Source organism: Phoca vitulina, unplaced genomic scaffold (genome assembly GCF_004348235.1).
Source record: "Phoca vitulina isolate PV1807 unplaced genomic scaffold, GSC_HSeal_1.0 scaffold29, whole genome shotgun sequence".
NCBI lineage: Eukaryota > Metazoa > Chordata > Mammalia > Carnivora > Phocidae > Phoca > Phoca vitulina.
The window spans coordinates 252,394-267,200 of NW_022589732.1; positions in this window are offsets into that span (position 1 = coordinate 252,394).

The window sequence follows — 14,807 nt, forward strand, 5'->3', positions numbered from 1 at the left end:
AACTCCTTATCCAATTTATGATTTGCAAATACTTTTTCCTCTTCTGTAGATTTCTTTTCTATTTTGTTAATTGTTTCTTTTCATGAGCAGAAGCTTTTTAGTTTAATGTGGTCCCACTTAATTATTTTTCCTTTCATTGCTTGTGCTTTTGATGTCATACCCAAAAAACTATTGCCAAGACCAATGTCAAGGAACTTTTTCTGTTTCTTTAGGAGTTTTATGGTTTTAAGTTTTATGCTTAAGTCATTAATCCTTGTTGAGTTAATTTTTGTGAGTGGTGTAAGATAGGGGTCCAGTTTCATCCTTCTGTATGTGATTATCCGGTTTTCCCAGTACCATTTTTTGAAGAGACTATCACTTCCTCATTGAATATTCTTGAATCCCTTGTCAAATATTAATTGGCTGTATATGCAAGAGTTCATTTATGGGTTCTTGATGCTGTTCCATTGGTCCATGTTTCTATTTTTAGTACCAGTACCATACTGTTTTGATTAATATAGCTTTGTAGTATAGTTTGAAATCAGAAAGTGTGATGCCTCCAGCTTTGTTCTTTCTTAGGATTGCTTTGACTATTCAGGGTCCTTTGTGATTCCATAGGAATCTTAGGATTTAAAAAAAAATCCGTGAAAAATGTATTGGAATTTTGATAGGGATTGCATTCAATATATGGTTGGTTTTGGGTAGTATGAACATTTTAACAATATTAATTCTTCCAATCTATGAACACAGGATATCTTTCCATTTATTTTTGTATTTTTTCATCCAAGTTCTATAGTTTTCAGTTTACAGATTTTCACTGCCTTGGTTAAATGTATTCCTGAGTATTTTAGTGGTTTTGATGCTACCATGAATGAGATTATTTTGTTTTTCAGATATTTTGTTGTTAGTGTATAGAAATGCAACTGATTTCTGTATGTTGATTTTGCAGCCTGCAACTTTAATTTGTTGACTAGTTTAATAGTTTTTGGTTGGTCTTTAGGATTTTCTATATATAAAATCATATAATTTGCCAAGATAATTTTACTTCTTCCTTTCCAATTTGGATGCCTTTTATTTCTTTTTCTTGCCTAATTGCTCTGGCTAGGACTCCAGTACCGTGTTGAATAGGAGTAGTGATAGTGGGCACACTTGTTCCTCATATTAGAGGAAAAGCTTTCAACCTTTCACCATTGACTATGATGTTAGCTGAGGGCTTGTCATATATGGCATTTATTACATTGAGGCATATTCCTTCTTTGATCAATTTGTTGATAGCTTTTATTCTGAAAAGATGTTGTGTTTTGCCAAATGTTTTTTCTGCATCAATTGAGATGATCATATGATTTTCATCTTTTATTCAATTAATATGGTGTAAGATATTTATTGACTTGGATATGTTGAACTATCCTTTCATCCCAGGAATAAATCCCACTTGATTGTGGTATATGATCCTTTTAACGTGCTCTTGAATTCAGTTTGCTAATATTTTGTTTAGGATCTTTGCATCTATGTTCATTAGGGATATTGGCTTGTAGTTTTCTTTTCTTGTAGTTTCCTTATTTGGCTTTGGTACGGGGTAATGTTGGCCTCATAAAATGGGTTTTCAGTTGTTCCGTCTTCTTCAACTTTTGGAAGAGTTTCGGAAGGATTAGAAGAGTTAAAGATGGATTGCTATCAATTCTTCAAATGTTTGGAAGAATTCACCAAGGAAACCTGGGCTTTTCTTTGGTGGGGGATTTTTGATTACTGATTCAATCTCCTTATTATTGGTATGTTTCAATTTTCTATTTCTTTACTATTCAGTCTTGGCAGGTTGTACGCTTCTAGGAATTTATGTTTCTTCTAGGTTATCCAATTTATTGGTGCATAATTGTTCATAGTAGTCTCATGATCCTTTGTAATTCTGTGGTTGCAGTTACAATGTCTCCTCTTTCATATCTGATTTTATTTATTTGAGTCTTTTTATCTTAGTCTAGCTAAAAGTTTGTCAATTTTGTTTATCTTTTCAAAAACTAGGCTCTGAGTTTCATGATATTTTCTATTTCTTTTCTGGTCTCTATAATTTCTGGTCTGATCTTTGTTATTTCTTTTCTTCCTTTCCTTCCTTAGTTTGTTTCTCTTTTTGTAGTTCCTTGAGGTGTAAAGCTAGGTTGTTTATTTGAGATCTTTCTGTTTTCTTTGTGTAGGTGTTTATCCCTATAAACTTCCTTCCTAGAGCTACTCTTGCTGTTTCCAACAGGTTTTAGTATGTTTTGTTTCCATTTTTGCTTGCTTCAAGATTTTTTAAATTTCCCTTTTGTTTTCTTCTTTGACCCATTGGTTGTTCAGGACTGGGTTGTTTAATTTCTACAAATTTGTGAATTTTGCAGCTTTCCTCCTGCTATTGATCTCTAGTTTCCTAACATTGTCGTCTGATACATACTTGGTATGATTTCAGTTTCCCTAAATTTGCTAATATTTGTTTTGTGATGTATCATATAATCTGTCCTGGAGAATGTCCTGAGTGCTCTTACGAAGATTGTGTATTTGGGGAGCCTGGGTGGCTCAGTCATTAGGTGTCTGCCTTCGGCTTGGGTCATGATCCCAGGGTCCTGGGATCGAGCCCCACATTGGGCTCTCTGCTCAGTGGGGATCCTGCTTCTCCCTCTCCCACTCCCCTGCTTGTGTTCCCTCTCTCGCTGTCTCTCTCTCTGTCAAATAAATAAATAAAATCTTAAAAAAAAAAAAAAGAAGATTGTGTATTCTAGTGTGGTTGGATGGAATGTTCTATATATGTCTGTTAGATCTATTTGGTCATAAAATATAGTTCAAATCCAATGTTTCCTTATGGATTTTCTGCCTGGCAATCTATCTATTTTTGAAAGTGGTGTATTGAAGTCCCCTACTATTACTGTATTATTGTCTGTTTCTCCCTTCAGATCTACATTTGCTTAATATATTTAAGGTCCTCAGTGTAGGGTGCATATATATTTAAGATTATTATGTCTTCTTGATGAATTGACTCATTTATCATTATATAATGACTTTCTTTGTCTCTCGTTATAGTTTTTGGCTTGAAGTTTATTCTGTCTGATATAGGTATGGCTACCACTGCTCTCTAGGCTTCTACTTGCATGCACTATTTTTCCCTTCCTTCACTTTAAGCCTATGCATCCTTAGGCTAAAGTGAGTGTTTTGTAGGCAGCATATAGTTGAGTCTTTTTTTTTTTTAATCCATCCAGCCACATTATGCCTTTCTTTTGGAGAATTCAATCCATTTATATTTAGAGTAGTTATTTATAGGTAAGGACTTATTCATGCCATCTTATTAATTTCTAGCTGTTTTGTAGTTCCCTCTTTCCTTTCTCTTGTTGCCTTCCTGTGAACTGATGATTTTCTTAGCAGTATGCCTTGATTTCCTTCTCTTTATTTTTGGTAATCAGTTGTAAGTTTTTGCTTGTGGTTACCATGAGGCTCACATGAAACATCTTATAGATATAACATTCTATTTTATGCTGGTAACAACTTAATTTTGACTGCATACAAAAATTCTGCCTTTTTACTCTCCTACCTTTTATGTTTTTTATATTATCATTACCTCTTTTTATATTGGTATTCATTTAAAAATTATTATAGCTATAGTTATTTTTAATATTCTTATCCTTTAACCTTTATACTGGAGTTAAGTGGTTAACACATCTCCATATTATGGTATTAGGTATTCTGAATTTCACTATATATTTACCTTTACCAGTGTATTGTATATTTTTAGGTTAATTGGTGTCTTATTGTTTCTGCTTGAAGAACTCATTTCAGTATTTCTTATAAGACAGTTCTATTGAAATGCTAAGTGAAATAAGTCAGTCAGAGAAAGGCAAATACCATATAATTTCACTCATATGTAGAATTTAAATTTCTACAAAAAACAAATGAGCAAAGGGGAAAAAAGAGAGGCAAACCAAGAAACAGACTGCTAACTATAGGGAACAAACTGATGGTTACCAGAGGGGAAGTGGGTGGGGGGATGGGTAAAATAGGTGATGGGGATTAAGGAGTACACTTGTGATGAGCACTGGGTGTTGTATGGGTGTTGAATCACTATATTGTATACCTGAAACTAATATTACACTGTATGCTAACTAACTGGAATTTTAAAAAAACTTAAAAAAAAAAAAAAGACTGTTCTATTGGTGATAAACTCCCTCAGTTTTTGTTTGTCTGGGGAAGTCTATTTCTCCATTTCTGAAGGACAGCTTTGCCAGACAGAGTGTTGTTGGTTGGCACTTTTTTTCTTTCAGCACTTTGAATATATCACCTCTTTCTCCTAGCCTGCAAGATTTCTGCTAGAAATATGCTAATAGCTTTATGGGGGTCCCTTGTAAGTTACATGCTTCTTTTCTTTTTGTGCTATTAAGATTCTCTATTTGCCCTTAATCTTTGACAGTTTTATTTAATGTGTCTGGGAGACAATCTTTTTAAGTTGAGTTTGGTGATCTATGAGCTTCATGAACTTGGATATCCAAATCTCTCCCCAGATTTAGAAAATTCTCAGCAATTATTTCTTTAAGCTTTCTTCCCCCTTCTCCTTCTTGTCTCCTTTTGGAACTTCAATAATTTTCAAATTGTTTCTTCATATGCTATCCCATAGATTATGTAGGCTTTCTTCATTCTTTTTAATTCTTGTTGTTTTCTGGCTAAATAACATCAAAGTTCCTGTCTTCTGACTCACAGGTTCTTTCTTCTGCTTGTTCCATCGTGATATTGATGCTCTCTAAGGCGTTTTGCATTTTGTTCTTTGAATTCCTCAGCTCCAGAATTTGTTTTATTCTTTTATGATTTGTCTCTGTTAAACTTCTTGGGTTTTTGTTTTTTTTTTTCATGTATCGTTTCCCTGATTTTGTTGAATTGTCTTCCTGTGTGTTTTGGTTTTGGTTTTGGTTTGGTTTTAGGGGTTTCTCTGTGGCTCATTCAGTTTCCTTAAAACAACTATTTTGAATTCTTTACCAGGTAAATTGCAGATCTCTACGTTTTGGGCATCAGTTGCTGGAAGATTATTGTGATCCTTTCCTGGTGTCATTTTCCTTGCTTTTTTATGTTCCTCGAAGTTTTGCATTGTGGTCTTCATATCTGGCAGAGTCACCTCCTCTAATCTTTACTAGCTGCCTTCAGGAGAGAAATAATTTCCATCAGCCCTGCTAGGGATTCTGAGGCTTTCTTAGATCCTCTGTACAGCTGTTCCATACTTCTTGCTCCCTCTTGTGGCAGAATTCTTAAGCTTATATGCCTTCTCTTGATCCTGTAATGCACCAGGTTGAATGCTGACAGCTTCCTTTTTGTTTTTCCAAAGGTGGTATTAAAACTCAAATTTGTGGTCTCTCCCTGGCCTGCAGATTCCAGCTGGCTCTCTGTAAATGCTCACTAGCCATATGCCAAAGATTGCTTTCACTGCTGTCATCAGAAAGTGCACACAGGAAGTTGGATATGGGGTATGGATTTGTGTGTGTTGTGTGTGTTGTGTGTTTGTGTTGCACCGAGGACTGGGGGTGCCCATGGGCCAAGTGGAAGGATCTGTGGGTAAGGTGTCCCCTGCAGCTAGTGGGCTGGTTTCCTGATGGAGTCCACAACACAGTTAGTAAGATCCACATCCCTTTAATACCCTCTGAGAATCCTATCTGGTGCTCTCTCAGCCTCTTCCATTCTCCAGTCCTTAGGTTTATGATTCAGTACTCTCTGGATAGGCTGAGAGAAAAATGAGCTCCTTTCGCAGTGTTCTACACTTTTCTCTCACTTTCCCTTGTTAACAGGAGAAATCATAGGCTCAGATTTCTCTTGGCCTTAAGCTGTGCTGTCTTAGGGGAGAGGTGATGACTCTGTTCCTCTTCCTTTTCCAATGTGTCAAAACTCATTTTTTTTTTTTTTACTTCAATATTGTCCTGGAAATTTTCTGGAAACCTGGACTTCTATAATGGCTCTTTTGGCCTTGATGATCTAAGACAGTGTTTTGCAGGAGCTCCTAGCCTGTGGTTGAGAGGGGCTGGAGTGGCTCACAGGCCACTATAGTGTCCATAGCTGAGACCAAGGTATATGCCTATTACCCATTATACAGGTGGTAGAACTCCTCCCAGGTTCCTTGGTAAATAGTGCTAGATCCCACATCTCCCACCTAGGCACTTTTGTTCATGGATGGATGTCAAATTATTGTTGGTGGGGGGGGGGGCACAGATGAGGGATGTCTTATTCAGCCATAATGCTGACATCACTTCACCTCCAGTGTGTATCTTTTTAATTGCCCTTACCACGCTATATTATCAGTATAATTAACTATGGGATCCTGGCATTTCCCATTTTTGACTCCTTGGCACTTAACACAGTATCTGGCACACAGGAACTCAAATATTTATTGAATAAATGAATGAACTAGTTATCAGAAGATACTTGGAATTTTAAATGGCATGTTTAATTGGGGAAGGCGTTAATTAAGATAAGTGAAGCCTAACAAGGATAATAAATAGAAGTAAGTAGAAATAAGAAATAAATAACAGCATTGGTAGGTCTGTGTGCAATTAATGAAAGAAAAGGTTACATGGAGAAGGCAGATATATGGATGCGAAACCTTGACTTGATAGCCTGTAAGAAGTCAGTATAAGTTTTTAACCAGCAACTGATGTAATAAAAGCATTTGTTTAGGGATATTTATTTAGTGCAGTATAAAATTTGAATAGGAATAGTCTGTCATACTAGAATTCTCAAAGTCATTCTTGGTTTCCATCAGCTAAACTGGTCAATGCTGGTGGTACTGAGAAATGACTGTGGATTGTGAGCTGTAGCAGTATGCTAGTTCAGAATCTCGGTCTCTTTCCTGGATTTTAGCAATACCCTCCTCACTCATCTCCTTCTTTACTATTTCCTCACTCCCATCACTTTCTGTGCTCCTACCAAAGAGATTTTTCTAAAAACAAGTTTAACCTGCCTAAAAAATTGTCTTTTGCTAACAAACTCCTTAGCATATTACACACAGCCCTTCACAACCTAATGCTGCCCAACATTTTTGGATTTGTGTCATATCACTCATCTCCATATATGTATTTAAAGTACACCATGCTCTCATGTTTACCTGTGACTTGCATATACTGTTTCCTTTTTCTGAAATGCACCTCCACCCTTCCCCACTTGAAAAAAAACAGTTCAAATGTCACCTGTTTTATGAAGCCATCCCCTCCTCCCCAGGCAGATTTAAACAGATGGATCATGCCTTAGTCATCTTTGTATTTTTAGAAGTTATTGCAGTATCTAGCATAGTACTGGCTTCTACTAGGAACTGAAATTCAAAAAAAAAAATAAAAGATGAATATTACTGTTACATTTTGGGAAAAAATGTAAAACAGGTTTACATAAAGTAAAAAGTACCATCTGCACATTCCTGCAATACTCAGGTATAATTACCATTAAACCCAATTTTGTGTGTATTATTTTACACACTTTTTATGCACACATGTGTGTAAAACTACACGTGTGCAGTTTTAAAAATTCAAGCCTAATGTTTTTGAATGACTGAATGAATGAGCGAATAAACGAACTTAAGATGTTATTTTAACAGTACTATTAGTTAAGGAAGTCAAGAAAGAGTCCTTATAGGATAGAAAAGAAACAATAGAATGTGAGTATTGAAAAAAACCCCTGCAATTTCATGACTCGTTTGCCTATGTTGTCCTTTCATACAATCAACTATAATTTCAAAGCTGTAAACTATATGGATTCATAGGTGGAAATTTATAACAAGATGCAACAATAAAGATAATCCTTCCTATATATCTCTTTCTGAATACCCATTTTCATACCAGTACAATAAAAAGAATTCCACCTTGCAGGATTTTTAAACAATTAGAGATAATGTATTAAAATGTTTGGCACATACCAGTGGGGAGAGGGGTGGGGTATGGGTTAAATAAGTGATGGGGATTAAGGAGTGCCTTTGTGATGAGAACTGGGTGTTGTAGGGAAGTGTTGAATCATTATATTGTACACCTAAAACTAATATAACACTATATGTTAACTAACTGGAATTAAAATAAAAATTAAAAAAGATGTAAATAGCCAAGAAATAAAATGTTTGGCACATGATTGAGCAATAAATTATAATTTGAATTGATCAGGTGTTTTACAATAATGCAAGGGCAAATACTGTAAAGTTATCCTGTTTATTAACATTATTCCCTCAACATAATCATTCTGGATTTCTTCCACTCTTTAAGTCAGCTTTCAGGAATATCTGGCAATATGAATTTGAGTTTTATAATTTGCATAAAATTATAGCTATCCTTTTTGCTTGTCCTACCTCCTGCTGACTCATAGAATCAGCTTTAAAATAGAAAGGCTATATTTATTTTGCGTAATGTTGCTACAGCAATGGCTAAAAATAACTTTGATGTGCTCTTAATAATTAAAGCTGCATCTCGACTTTATTCTAATCGGGAAATAATTCATAAACCAATTTGGATAACTGGGAACTGTTAATATGCAACAGATCTTTCTAATTTCTCTCTCCCTTCCATCCTTTGTATATTATTTTAAGGCAAACTCAAGTGTGGTCATAATAGACCCTTAGTAAATGAAAATGTTTTGGAGGAAAAAATTATATACATAGTTTTCTATGTGTATAATTAAAATATTGATTTATAGGAAAGATACACTAGGAGAAATTCAGATTATAATTCCCCCCACCTTGCTACAATAAATTGTTATACTTTTGTAATTTTCATGTGTTGTTACTTCATTTTCCTAATCAGAGTGTAACCTGTTTGGGACAGAAACAATGTCTTAATCCTTTTTGTGCCACTTCCAATACCCATTAGAGTGCTATTTAGTTTTTAATGAGTAAATTGTCTTTAAATGTGGTGTTGACAGTGTAATCTTATTTCTAGAAATACATTTTACTTATGAGTTTAGAATGCATCTATTCCTTGTGCTAAACCTATTAGGTGATTGCTCTTATTTTAGTGAATTATTTATCCATTATAATTGCAAAAGCAAGACTGCTTTCTGGGATATTTTTTCTTTGAGTGATATCAATGTATGTAACTTGTTATTTAGTAGGGAATTACCTTGGTCTCTGGCTGCTGCCGCTATTTATTGGTGCTACATTCAATTTTACCAGTGTACAAGTATCAATAAACCATTATCATTACTTTCATATGTATTTTCCAAAATTTTACATGGTTCCCATCTCCACACATTAACTGTCCCTTTTATTGGCAAATGATACTTCTAATAGGTGTTGCAATTTTCTTTTTTTTTTTTAAAGGTTTTTTTATTTATTCATTCAAGACACAGAGATAGAGAGAGAGAGAATATGAGCAGGGGGAGAAGCGGAGGGAGGGGGAGAAGCAGGCCCCCCGCTGAGCAGGGAGCCCGATGCAGGGGATGCAGGGCTCGATGTGGGGCTTGATCCCAGGATCCTGGGATTATGACCTGAGCCAAAGGCAGGCGCTTAACCATCTGAGCCACCCAGGCGCCCCAGGTGTTGCAATTTTCCATGAGGCCAAATTTGTATATAAATAATTTGTGCAGATATGAACCCTTTCACATTTTCTGTCTCTCTCTTCCTTCCTCCCTCCCTCTACCCATCTGTCATGCTCTATATACTATGCTAGGTACTATAGGGGATAGAAAGAAGTGTTAAGATTTGGTCTTGTCTTCAAGAGCTTACCACCTATTGAGGAAAAAAAATGTGTGCACATAAAAAAAGATTAAACATCAGAGCAGTCTATGATATGTCACAAGTAAATAATACAAGCTCACACACTATAGAAAAATCCAAGAATGATATTTTGGGCTGGAATGATATGGTTTGTTGAATGAGTCTGAGGGATAGTCTGATATAATGGGGAAAGCATTATGACAATGAATTGGAAGACCAGGTTTTCACCTCCACAACTTATCTAATTAGTGTAACCTTTTGTGTCTTGTGCTTTCTGAACTTTTCTCATCTGCAAATTGGGAACTATGATCATGTTACCTTCTGTGTCTGCTTCTTTAATTTATGAATAACATAATCAAATAAGTTATATAAAAATGTTCTGAAAATATTAAAGTATGACTCCAACCTAAGGGTGTGCTGTTTTAATTTTTCATCACCTACCATAGTGGTGCATAGCATAGCATACTTTTATGCTCAAACATCACTAATTTAAGAGACATTAAAAGTTCAGTAGGAAGAGAGGAGCAATGCTGATATATTATATATATATATGTATGTATGTATGTATTGATGTGGGAAACAAAGGCAAAAGAAAAATTATTAAATTTCCTTACTACCTACAGCCCATTGACAAGTCCTTGAAACTGGCAGAGTGACATTCCTCTAGGGACTCAACCGCCTTGATGTTAATACTTTGCTAAGGGCAAAAGGCAATCCTAGCCTGACACCACCGGCCCCCCCCTCCCCAGGATCCTGTAAGTCTACTTTAACATATAAAAATTCCTTTATCTCTAAACCCCCCAAGATACGTGTTGGCAATCATCCCCCAAGCATATGGCCCACCGATATACATCTGAAGGATCTCATGACTGAGGTTTTATTAGATGGTAATAAATGACCTTTTCCCAACAATAGCTAGCCCCCTCAAGGTCCTGGAAACCTTGCTTCCAACATTCCTTAGAGATTTACACTATCCCTAACCCCCTCCCAATTTGTATATAATGGGCCACTCCCCATGATCCCAGTGCAGCTCTTTCTGCCCATGGGTCCTGTTCCCGTGCTTTAATAAAATCACCTTTTTGCACCAAACACATCTTAAGAATTTCTTGGCTGTTGGCTTTGAACCCTAACGTCTTGCCTACATTATGTATGTAATTTAATAGGGGCAGGAAATGACAAAGTAATGGCAGGTCTGTGATGCAAATCTGCCACTGGGGAAAACTCATACTATACTTGTAATTATTTAGAAACTAATAATAATTGTTACAAATAATATAATTACAGCCATTATTTGTTGAGTCTTTACTATGTCCCAGGGACTCTGTTAAGAACTTCTTGTACATTTTCTAATTTAATCTTCACAACAATCTTAAGAATCAACTGTTATTATTCCCATTTTTCACAGAAGGGAAAACTCTGGGTCAGAGAAATTGTCATTTGGCAGGGTCACACAGCTAGTTAAGTAACAAGAGCAGGATTCCAACCCAGATGTGTCTAACTTCTGAGTTTGTATTCTTATCTGGTAATTTCCATAACTTCGGTATATCACAAAAAATGCAACTCAGAGCCAAATGAAGTGGTTTGATGTATTTATTAAATCAGAAAAAGAACTAGGTATTTAAATATAAATTATTTTTAAGCAAAGGTGAAGTGAGAAACTATAGAGGAATCAGAAAAGCCAGTTTGTGGAGGACTTCTATGCCGTGTATAAGAATTTAAACTTGATTCTGTAGGTAATCAGGAGCCATTGAAGGTTTGAAATATAGAAACCTGATCATTGCCTACCTGGCATTGTTGCAGGGTTTCTTTTCCTTTACTGCCCGCGGTTCTTGGTCACACTGCTTCGAAGAATGAAGAGGTAGACCAGAGGAAGAGTGGTAGGCAGCAAACTAGTTTATTGAGCGATAGCAAAGCAGTTTATTGAGCTATTGAGCGGCAGTACAGAGCTCCCAAAGAAGGAGGGGACCTGAGAGGGTTGCCAACGGAGTTTCTAAGACTGGGGGTTTTTATAGGCTTAATGGCAGCTGTTTAATCTGATTAACCCTCCATGTGCCTGTCACCCAATCCAGTTTTTATCATCTACCTATCACATGGGGAAGGGTGGAGGGCTCCTTCCAGGGTGGTGTAAAATCTTTTTAAGGGTTGATTCAACTTAGGGTGGGGTGGGGCTGGGGGGAGGGGGTCATCCCCGCCTGCCTTTCTTCCAACTATCCTCCATTAGCGTAAGAGTCTGTCTCAACAAATAGGTGAATGAATGAGATTTGTCTTCTAGGGTGGAATGTGGTTAGGAGGGAAGTACGATGAAAGTAGGAATACTCCCGTGAGTGTTTCGGAAAAGATGTCAGAGCCTGAACCAGTGACACACAGGAGCTGGCTGGCACTGGCCCGGAGAGCCAATTACATACAGCTCTTCTCAACTCCAGGTGCAGGGACATCAAGTTGGTAGTTTGAAATCTGCCGCGGTAGGAGAATTTATACCACAGATCTCAGCAAACACTACAAATTAGGGCTTTCTTTTTGGAGAGCTGATTTACCAACATATTACTGGCCTGAACAGAAGCAACAGCAATTGGACTGGAGAAGAAGGAATACTTAGTAAAGAGGTTAATGAGGTGAAATCAGCAATAATTATCATTAGCTGATTGATGGGGGAGAAGTGTTGTCACCAGCTAGACCCCGTAACCTGACCTTTACTGCTTGCCTGCTTGCAGCCATAGGCCTTTGCCCCACTTTTTTCTGTCCAGCTTATCTCGTAACTCAGGCAAAAGGCCCTAGGGGCATAGCATCCTGGGAAGGAAACCGAAACTACCCCTCAAGCGATAGCAACTGCCTGGGCAGAGTTCAGCTGGCCCAGACCACCCAGACCAATTTGAGATTAACCCCAACTCACACCTGCACAGATGGACCATGGAGTGAGCCATGGAATGACTGACAGTTACCTTTACCTCATTATAATAGTAAAATCTCCACCCAAGGAGGAGCACAAGCCTCATTTGAGCCTCATTTATATAACATACAATGTTAAGGCATGTTTCCTTAAGGTGCATATGTGACCTCGTGCCCACCCCTACCTACAATGACAACACTTCCCTATCCAAATATTCATCCTAATGCAAATAAAAGGAACCCATTCAGCCTTGTTCAGGGAGTCATGTCTTTGAAGTTTATTCCTCATGATCTCCTTATTTGCTGCAAATAAAGTTTACTTTGTGTGACTACTCCACCGGTATAGTTTCTGTGACTTACCGACCGCAGAGCAAACTCGCAGTAGTTCAGTTACAGTGTCAGTGGGAGAGATTATAAAATGATTTATCAAATTATTAGCTTGGATGATTCAAATGGGATACTGGTGCCTCTTACCAGGACAAGGAGCTCAAAATAGGAAAGTTAGTGAATTCTCTTCAGGGAAAACTGAAGTCATCTGTGAGACATGATGGTAAAGATGTCCAGAAGACAGTGGCTATATAGATTTGGAACTAAAATGAGGTCTGGATTCAATATAAAATATGGGAATCATGAGGATATAACTGATAGTTGAAGTCATGGGAGTAGATAAACATTTAAAACAAAACAAAGTAACAGAACCCTGGGAAAGGCTGTGGCAAGTCTTCACATTTCATAAAGTAAATATAAATGAAATCATATGCCTTTTTGTTTAAAGACAGTTTGAGTAAGTAGGTAGGATTATATTTGTAAATGCCGCATTCAGAATAAAATTACACTGCAATGTAAATGAATGTTAAGGAATATTGGTATCTGATGAAAACAAATATTATAGATCAGATTTATAAGACCTGTATAGCAAGGTTAATTAAAATGACACTGTAATTTTTTTTAAGATTTTATTTACTTATTTGAGAGAGATAGCACGAGTGGGAGGGACAGAGAGAGAGAGAGAGAGAGAGAGAGAGGATCTCATGCAGACTCCATGCTGAGCACGGAGCCTGTTGCAGGGCTCGATGGATCCCAGGAAACTGAGATCGTGACGGGAGCCGAAAACAAGAGTCGGAGGCTTAACCAACTACGCCACCCATGCGCCCTTCAAAATGACACTTTAAAACAACAAAAAGATCTTTTAAATATCCAAAAGAAGTTTAACTTTTATCAAACATCTGAAAGAACAAAAACATTCTAGAAAATATAGAGAAAAATGTAATTATAAGGAAGTGTATCCTATACTTAACTCTATCTTGGCAGTGTATTTCAATTGTTTATTTCTTTGCTTCTCTCATTTGACTTTACTGGGAATGGGGGAATGTTGTGTCTCTTACCCAAGTTTGGGGCCTCGTACATAGTTATATAATCAGAAAAAACCTGTTTCTTCCATGACAAGATGGGAAGTTTGAACAGATTTACCTGGGAGGTTCCTTTCAAACCCTGAGAGTCTATGAATAGGTGATAGAAAGGATAGAAAAAAAAAAAAAAAAATAGAAAAAGTACTAGTTTCTTACTTACCACTTAAAAGTGGGCTTAGTCCTTTGTAGCACCGAAGGGCCAATGTTTCAAAGCTACAGAAAGGCAGTTGACTCTCAGCTTAATATTACAGTGGTAAGAATTTTTTTTTTTTAAGATTTTATTTATTTATTTGACAGAGACAGAGATAGCGAGAGCAGGAACACAAGCAGCGGGAGTGGGAGAGGGAGAGCAGGCTTCCCCGGGAGCAGGGAGCCCGATGTGGGACTCGACTCCAGGACCCCGGGATCATGACCTGAGCCGAAGGCAGCCACCCAACGACTGAGCCACCCAGGCGCCCAGAATTTTCAATTATTCAATTAAGAATTAACAATTATAGTTACCCAACAGAGGCTGTTTCAGGAGGTGGCTATCTTGGAAATAATTCGTAATGTAAAAGCTGATCCTTAGATAGTTTTAGTGTAGGTCTTCCCAATCTTTTTCATGCCATTGTCTACACAGAAAATGGTTGTACAGCCTATCAATCAATATCTCAAGTATGCCTTTGTCACACGTTCTCAGGACTTTGGGAAAACTAATCTAGTCCAACATCCTCATCTGCAATGGGGAAAACTGAATCTTAGAGAATGCAACATTTCGGGATCAAGACTTTTAACATTAACGCTGGGGCTAGATAGTGTCTCTGCACAGCTAATTAGCCAAAGTCTCCTTCCTAGAAATTAAGCAGGGTTGGATGTCA